At 28.6% G+C, this 9,859-nt stretch overlaps 1 long non-coding RNA gene across 1 annotated transcript; it reads left to right on the top strand.

Annotated features, from left to right (window-relative positions):
- The first annotated feature begins 4,487 nt into the window (after positions 1-4,487).
- LOC107870267 lies at positions 4,488-9,122 on the top strand. Its single transcript, XR_001674067.2, has 2 exons — positions 4,488-4,816; positions 8,547-9,122. It is a non-coding gene; the product is annotated as an uncharacterized LOC107870267 (long non-coding RNA).
- Positions 9,123-9,859: the final 737 nt, after the last annotated feature.

Here is a 9,859-nt window from a genome sequence, read left to right on the forward strand (position 1 = left end):
ATATTATTCACAATTTAAAGATGGTGGATTGTTAATAATCTCTACCCTAGCCTCGCCTCCCACCCCCCACCTACCCCTTCAACATCAAGTATATATTAGTAAAAATAATTATGTAATTGTAAAAAAAAGATTATGTATCATATTTTTAATTATATTTTGACAATTTAAAGATTTTAAATTATCAAAACAATTTAAATTTTTATACTATTGTTCCTACATTTCTTATGTGTAAAATTTTATAAATAGTAATATGTGTATTATGATTTCTTCATTATATTCACAGAATTATTTGAATTTCCTCAACCCCCCCCCCCCCCCCGCCCCCCCCACACACACACAAAGCCAATCCTCCATGTATATTTTTTTTATTGTAAATACTTGAAAATTCTATTTTTAATCTTTCCAAAAAAAAATATTTTATTTTATAATAATAATGCTTCATAAAGTTGTCTTTCTACTTAAGATTACATTTTAAAGTAAGTGTCTAAATAACTGATTTTATAAAATCTTACCTAAATAAAAAAAAATTAGTCATCAATTCAAACTATAATTATTACAGCAATTTCTTTTATTATTGAGCTACCATAAAATATGTCATTCTCTTGGAAAAGAAAAAAGCTAAAAAAAAATGGTATACATGTCATTAGATTTTAAAATAATAACATACCTAAATAGTTTCCAACTGAAAGTTCAATTATTATTTTTTATATATAATAAATTAATATAGATAATACTATCTTTTTCTCTTCTTTAATAACCAAGTTTAAAAAAAAAAAAAAAAGAATGAACAAAATTTGTTTTTTTAAAATAATTTATACAAATGCGTGCGTAAATCTAAAACATGAATTTTTTATTATTTTATATGTGTACAAATACAATGATCCTCTTTATTATTAAATCATACTATGTATATTGCTTCTAATATTTCGACATCTACTTTTTAATTTTCTTTTCCTATTTATGCTTAGCTAGTTCTCTCTGTTTAGTTAATTTATCAAAAAATATTAGAAAATATCCATATTCTTTTTACTTATATTCTTTTTGGTCTTTTTGTTACCTTTCATTCATATTGCAAAAAATTATTCATAAGCACAAAAATTTAAATTTATGGATAATAATTTTTCATTATATTCCTCAATCACAATTCGAACTTAAATCCTAATAATCAAAGTTTAATTAAAATAACAATTACTTAATCTAACATCACGTATTAAAAATTTTAAAAATATATTTAATTAATTTATAAAATCATAATAAAAAATATCACTTACTTGAATTCAGAATCAAATATAAAAATAAAATAGTTGTTAAACATCATCATCTACATATAAAAATAAAAATGTCAAATCAAATGAAGTTTTTTTAAAAAAATAGAAAGTGTAATAAGTAAAATCATAAACAAAGTTAATATATATTTTTATTTTGGCAGAACAATAGTTAAAGTTAATGATGAAAAGGTGTAACTCAGAAATAAAGATAACGTATCAAAACTTTAAATAAGCTTCTCTCAACCTCATGTAATGTTCTCCAGAAGGGCAACTCAAACTCTCATGCTATCAAGAATGAAAAACAAAAATAGAACCCAGCCTTTTTTTTACAAAAAAGCATCCTTACCATATCATCCTCACTTCTTCGACTTTTTAGATCCCTGAATTGGCTAGGCTTGGGTGGTGGCTACAGCCTCTGCTACAGGTTGTACTTGCCTTTCCCCTGATCCCTGAGCCAGATGCTCCTCCCACCTTGCAAACTTTCTTTCCCTGATTGCTTTGTTCTTTGCCTTCTTGGCCTCAAATTGGTCTGACAAAGTATTGTCCCTAGCCTTTTTGGCCTTTATTTTGTGAATGTTCTCCATCAGCACACGCTTGTTCTTGAAAGACATTACCGTTCACCGTCATGTACATGTCATGGTACATGTGCTTATCAATCTTCTTAGACTCCCTATACTTGCGAAACAATCACCTAAGGACTCTCATCCTCCTCAAGACTCTCATCATCCTCATTCATAGCACCTTTGTGGGCACCCTAGCCTCTCTAATACCCTTGCGTTTACCATATCTAGAGTGACTAATCAGTAATCAATAACAAAGAGAGAATAAAACTTAACCCTTACGTTTATCATATCTAAAGTGACTAATCAATAATCAATAACAAAGAGAGGATAAAACTTAACACTACATATCAGGATAGGAGTGAATATATATATATATAAGAGATTAAGAAGAAGAATTCTATTCCAATTTAATTTTCATTTAAAAATTCAAATTCAAATATCCTTATCCTTGTATTTTTCAAATTTAACATGTTTTTCTTAAATATATATTTGAATTAAGAAAAATATTTGAATTCATATATCCTTATCCTTATCTTTTTCAAATTTGACATGCTTATTTTAGATATATATTTAAATTAAGAGAAATATTTAAAATTAATGAGATTAATTCATATTTTATTAAAAAAAAATATTAACAAAACAAAAGAATAAATTTATTTCTCTTCCTTATCTATTTCTTACAATTATTAGTAATAGTTATTAGTTCTACGCACGACTACTACTCCATTGTTAATTCTATGTACTACTACAATTGTAATTTTTTAAAATTATTTTCATTTTTTATTTTTTATTTAATTATTATTTCTACCACCAATATTTTTATTATTTTATTTACTATTATATATTTTATTTAATTAAATATATTAAATAATATTTGAAAATGAAATGTTTATGAATAGTAAGAGTTCATTTAGAACTCTTCAATATTACGTTCCTAATTTCAAGCTAATAGTAATTTAAAAAAATAACAATTTTGAATGGTAAGAGTTTATATAGAACTCTTCAATATTATGTTCCTAATTTCAAGCTAATAATAATTCTTATAGCTAAGTATGTTCAATGTCAAAAAAGACTTAGCTATAAGGATTATTAACTTTGGGAATACCTTGGAAAACCAAAGAAAAAAAAAATTAATTATTTTTTCATCACAAGGCAAATTTCTTTTTTAAAAATTAAAAAGACTTCCGCACACTCACTAAAAATGATTGCCAATAAACTTTCAAAATTGAAAAAATCTTTTACCACATTAACAAATAATCAGGAATGGTTTTAACATATAGTGATAAGTATATTAATATAAATCTATATTATAACATTTAAATTTGAAAAAAAAAATCATCTTTTTTAATACTATATTTATCCATTATCCTAATTGGTGAAAGATTTTGAATTAGAAAAAAACTTCTTTATCGTTAGCCTATTTCTTTTTGCTCCATCATTATGAAATTATTATTGTTGTAATTATTTAAGTTGATATTTTATTTTTATTTAATTTAAGTGTATTATCATCATATATTATTGTTGTTGTTGTTGTTGTTGTTATTATTTAGGTTGATATTTTATTTTTATTTAATATTTAAATATACTTTAAATTATATTTGAAAGGGATAAGCTTACGTTCCTAATTTCAAGCTAATGATAATCTTTAAAAAAAAAAATATTTTTAAATATTTTTAAATACAAATAATTTATCTTTTAATTCAAATTTTTTATTACAATGTTTATAATTTTGTCTTAAAAACTGCCACGTGGTTTTTGTTGTGTTGTCACTTGGCATCTTGTCTTGTTTTAGTTTTGCTTATATATATATATATATAACACATATAAAGTGTAGCATATAGTATTAAAGAGCACGCTTTACAAGCATTGTCAAAATTAGTGTAGCTTAAATTTAAAAATTACAGCTACATTTTAAAAGCGTGCCCAAAAATATTTTAGGCAACACTTCACAAGTGTTGTCCAGATTTAGTGTGGCCTTAGTCTAAAAATATTGTAGTGCTTCCATGAATATATATTCCATGAGCTTTCATGGAAAATCTATATTTATGCTGAGAAATCTAATAAATATATAAGACATATTTATTAAGAACCTACTAACAATGTTGTCTATTGGTTCAACGATGGAAATGGAACTTGCTTAAACTTTGTTGCTTGTCTTCATGAGCTTCGAATATTCCTCACGGACACTTAATATAAAGTCTTTTTTTCCTAAAGTTTGAAATTGCTGAGAACTAATGACTATTAAATCCAGAATCCACCTCTAAAAATCAACAACAACAATATACTTAGTGTATTCTCACTAAGTGAATCTGAGGAGGGTAAGTGCATGCAGCCCATATCACTACCTCAGACGTTGTAATACCCCATACTTCTACCTAGCTTAAACTCGTCCCAAGAGTGCCAAGTAATATCTTCTAAATGGAATGATGTCTATTTCATGTGGAATTCTTAAGATTTTCACTTATTGTCACGTAGGAAATTGAATAAGCTTTCCATCGATATAAGATTTGCGTAAATCCGATAACCGGGTAAGGAGTTATGGCTATTTTAAGTCCCGCTGTAAAACAGAGCTATTTCAATCCACGGCGCATCGCGCCGTAAGCCAAAATGGCATTCATCAATTTCCAGTGAAGCTCCGCGATAGCCCTGCGTCGCGCCATAGCCCATTTTCCCAATTGTCAAATTCCAGAAGCTAGGTGCGATACTAGCGCGTCGCGCTAAGGCCAAAAATCGGGCCTCCAGTTTTCCAGCTTCGTTTTTTTAATTAGTTTAAGGGGATTTGGGTCTTTTTCCACGACCCTAAGTAACCTAAAACACGAAATTTTGACCCTAAAGGACCTATTAGCTCATTGTTTACACACTTTTCTCAAGAAATAAATCTCCTTTTCAAGAAACAAGAGAAACCCTAGCCCCCAAGCCTCAAAGGGCAATTTCAAGAAATCCATCCATGAACTCTCCATTAATCCCTCAAATATTTATTTCCAGGTATGCAATGTGTTCATTTATGGACCCCTTTCATCCATGAAGTCCAAGAAACTTATTTGAAATTATATATCATGATTTTCCTATTGTCAAGTGATTTTAATTATGTTCTTTTCATGTTTTGTGATTCAAAGTTGAATCTATATGTGTTGTGAGACCATGATATTATGTGGATTCAATTTATGGAATTGAGTTAAATTATGGTGTTATAGTGTATTAAATTGATTAGTAGGCCTCTGCCCTAAGTGGTGCATGCAAGGTGTTTGATAAATTGCTTAAGAGAACAAGGAACATGTATTATGAACCAATATGACCTACATAATGAAATTATGTTTCACCCTTATGTTTGATTGATTTCTATACTATTGTCATGGCCAAACATATTTTGTTTTCACATTTTTCACTAAAGTGAATTGATTTTTTTTTTGAAAATCATGGTCAAATAACTACTTAATATGTAGATTGGAGATTTGAATTATGTGGAAGGATAAGTAAAAATATTATTAATTCTGACCTTCTGATGGGAGTATTGAAATAGGAAAAAAAGAGATTCGAATATAGTGGCAAATTTATGACTTATAAATTTTAAATTCCAACTCCGTTACTGTCCTAAAAAGATAGGTTGGGAGAATGTTGACAAATTAGCTCCACTCCTTACATGTGTATGTCATGTGGCAAGAAAGAACCATGCATGAACTTGTAACAACCTTTCTTTTTAAGTAAAACAAAGACTTCCCAAATACACTACTATTATAAATTATTTTAAAATAAATAATTATTTTTTATATAATTCCCACATTGTTACAAAATAATCTATAGAAAAAAATATTATAACTTATGGATTTGCATGGATAAAATATAGTAGATTTGGTGTCTTCTGGACTATGAACAAAATTTAGATCAATAAAATTTAACTTATAAAATTATTAATGAAATATAATATTTCTTAAATAATTTTATAATTATTTTTTCATAATTTGGATCCTCAATGCCATTTTTTATTTTTATTTTAAAAAGTTTTATAATTTTTTTAATAATTTATTTTTTATTTTTTAATAATTTATTTCATTTTTTGAAAAATTTTATAATTTTTTTTAAATAATCAGTTTTTTATTTTTATTTTTTAAATAATTTTATAATTATTTTTTCTTAATTTATATCCTCAATGCCATTTTTTATTTTCATTTTAAATTTTTTAAATAATTTTCTTAATAATTATTTAAAAATAATAATTTTTTAATAATTTATTTCATTTTAAAATTTTTTTATAATTTTTTTTAAATAATCAGTTTTTTATTTTTATTTTTCAAATAATTTGATAATTATTTTTTCATAATTTGGATCCTCAATGCCATTTATTATTTTCATTTTAAAAAGTTTTATAATTTTTTCTTAATAATTAATTTTTTATTTTTTAAATAATTTTTTAATAATTTATTTCATTTTTTAAAAAAGTTATAATTTATTTTTAATAATTAGTTTTTTATTTTTATTTTCATTTTTAAATAATTTTATAATTATTTTTTCATAATTTGGATCCTCAATGCCATTTTTTATTTTCATTTAAAAAAGTTTTATAATTTTTTTTAATAATTAAGTTTTTAATAATTATTTCATTTTAAAAAAAATTATATATATATTTTTTAAATAATCAGCTTTTTATTTTTATTTTTCAAACAATTTTATAATTATTTTTTCATAATTTGGATCCTCAATGCCATTTGTTATTTTCATTTTAAAATGTTTTATAATTTTTTTTAATAATTAATTTTTTATTTTTTAAAATAATTTTTTAAATAATTTTATAAATTTTTTTCATAATTTATATCCTCAATGACATTTTTTATTTTCATTTTTATAATTTTTTAATAATTAATAAAAAGTAAATTTTTAATAATTTATTTCATTGTTAAATTTTTTTTATAATTTTTTAAAAATAATCAGCTTTTTATTTTTATTTTAAAAATAATTTTAGAATTATTTTTTAATAATTTCCTCAATGCCATTTTTATATATATATTTAAAAAAATTATAATTAATTTTTAGTAATTATTGGACCTACAATGCCGCGTGTCAGCTTCCAATTAGCTCGTTTTGCCACGTTATCGTGTGTATGCAACACACACTTTGACCTTTTTGCTGATAGGGAAATAAATGCCTAATTGGAACCGAATTGGGGGGTTTAGGGGTTTAATAGGTACAAGTCTTAGTTTAGGGGCGTAAGTGAATTTTAGGGATAAGTTTGAGGGGCTATCGATGGGTTTGACCTTAATAGTATGATTTATAACTATTTTTTACGTCTTATGGATGTGATTATGGGTACTGCGTTCTGAGTGTAATTAATGATCTGTTTGCATAGGTAATATATAATTTGTAAAACATATGTAATATATTGTCACTTCGCTCCATGTACTTGTTGCTTTCTGAAGTTTAGTGATTCTGAGTAATGAAACGCCCTAAGAAAGCCTCTTCAAACACAATCCACTCTGTAACTCCAGCTGTTGGTAAGTTAGCGATTAAATCATAGACTAGATCATATATTAATTGTGTAGCAAGATGTAGATTAAATCAGCTGTCAGTTTTGCTCCATATTTATTGTAGATGGATGAGGCATTGTTTCTTGCTTGCCTTGCTTTCATATGCGCAAAGAAGTATTGTGAGTTCTTATCCCCACATTTAATTCAGGTTGCTCTAGATTTCTGTCTCAGAACCCTCTCATTTACTGCCTCCCATTTTTCCAAGTCTTATAGAATAGCTTTCTCCTGGTCAATAAGTGTTGAGTTAAAAACATGTTGGCTACCATATCCTCCTGCACCTCATGCAATTGCTTCCATTTTTCCAAGTCTTTTAGAATAGCTTTCTCCTGGTCAATAAGTGTTGAGTTGAACATGTTGGCTACCATATCCTCCTGCATCTCATGCAATTGCTCTCTAAGTATGTTTAGCTTCAGTTCAACTTTGGAGCATTCTTTGTTCATCTGTCGTACCTGGTGAGCCACTAGCTGTAGTTTTTTCCTTCCACACATTCGTCCTTAAATTTCTCTTGATGTAGCGGCACATTCAATAGCCGAAAAGGCCTCTTCAGATGTGATGGAGTGGTATTAGTAATGATCACCACTAGAGAGTGATCAGAACATCCAGGAGCTAAGTATTCTGCCTCAATGTAATGGTATTCCTGGAACCAAGCTCTGTTACCAAAGACCCAGTCTATATGAGTATATTCTAGAATCACCACTCCTTTTATTACACCATTTCATTGTCTTGCCTCTGCTTAGTACTTGGCCCACCTCAATTTCATCTATGCAGTTCTGGAAGTCTAGTGTTTCTTGAGGAGTTACAGGATCTCCATTAATCCTATCATTTTGTGTCAACACGGCATTGAAATCCCCAAGTATAATCCATGGGTTAGTGTTTTGATTAGCCAGGGGCTTTAAGTTGCTCCATAAGCTTTTCCTTTCTATAGCAGTGTTGAACCCATACACAAAAGTAACCATACTCTTAAACGAGGATTCCACATCTTTAACGAGACAATGTACTAATTGTGCATTAGTATTCAGTAAAGTCACTTTCACTTTGTTGTTTCACCACAGTAGCCAAACTCTACCATTACCAATAATAGGATAGTCAGGGTAGACAGTCCAGTCTTTGCCTATATGTTGCTTTATTCTGTCAGCATTTTGTGCCTGTATTTTAGTTTCTAGACATCCCATAATGTCTATTTTATTTGTGTGCAGGAAGGATTTTAGCTCCTTCTGCTTAGAGGCCTTGTTCAGCCCCCTAATATTCCAGGCACTTAATTGTGTAGACTAGATCGTATATTAATTGTGTAACAAGTGTGGGCTGTAGGTAGATCCTTGCCATTGGAATTTCCGAAAAGCAATTATATCATGCGCTACAATTATTCTCATATCTTGCAATGTGTCTTCTTTACCAGTTATTGACATATCTCGACCCCTAATAATGTGGGGCATTCAATGTAATGGTTATTGAACCATATAAGATGTCTATTAGGATACAATTATCCAATACTTAGTTGTTGTAAGGTATTAGGTATCTACTGAGGTGCATGTAAGTGGCTCAGACACCACTGCCACCAAAATAAAGACAGCTGCTACTCTGGAAGATGTTGAGAATGTTAAGTGTGTTTAAACGTTCCCTCTAATTTTTTTCTTTTTCTTGTTGTGGTGAGGATTATTAGGCAAATGAAAACAGAATGCCCCTAATTGGTATTCAATGTTAAGAATGTTTTGACTATTAGTTGCAGGTATTGCCTGTCCTAGGACATTTAACTCTGCCATCATATTCCTCTTTGCCATTTCTTTGAGTGACTGCAATCATATAGAGATGTAAGTCAGATTATCTCCGAAGGAACCGCAAACATGGAAACAACTAAAGACATACCTTGGTGCTATAGACATAGCCATGAGGCAACATAAGGGGTGGATTTTCAGAATTCATCAGTTCTTTGGTGATGTAGCAAACGAGCTTCGAGTGATGCTGCTTTGAATATGGTACTGGCGTTGCTAATTTGCGGAAGCTCTCTTGTGACAAAGGATCCTCCTTTGTGCAATCATCTTCATAACAGAATCTATAGATTTGGTCAAGGAGAAGTCATGGAGCAGATAAATTCAAAAACTTCCCTTTGGTTCCTCTTTTCCTTTTCCCAATGACCCCTTGGCCATGGGTGGCAGAGGGAAAATGTAGATACAAAATCTTAAAAAGCATTCGTTAAGCAAAAAAGATAGCTGGGTGCTTTAGTTTTCAAGTGGAATCTTAAAATTTGGACGTTAACGTGTGTTCGAACCTTCCGTGCACCACCCATGATTCTTAAATTTTGAGTCCGCCACAAAAAGTAACCATTTACAAAATTTATATGCTCTCTCTTATTAAGTGTGAAGATATATAGAAAAGGCTTTTCGAGCACGTTAAAAATTCGTCCCAGAGTCGCTCCCCCGATCGGAACACTTATAGGAGTTCTTGTGTCAATCATTTCCATTCCTCTCATTGAACCGTATGTAGCACTCATAGCTACAACTCTAACTCGATT

The sequence above is a fragment of the Capsicum annuum genome, chromosome 5, assembly GCF_002878395.1.
Source record: "Capsicum annuum cultivar UCD-10X-F1 chromosome 5, UCD10Xv1.1, whole genome shotgun sequence".
NCBI lineage: Eukaryota > Viridiplantae > Streptophyta > Magnoliopsida > Solanales > Solanaceae > Capsicum > Capsicum annuum.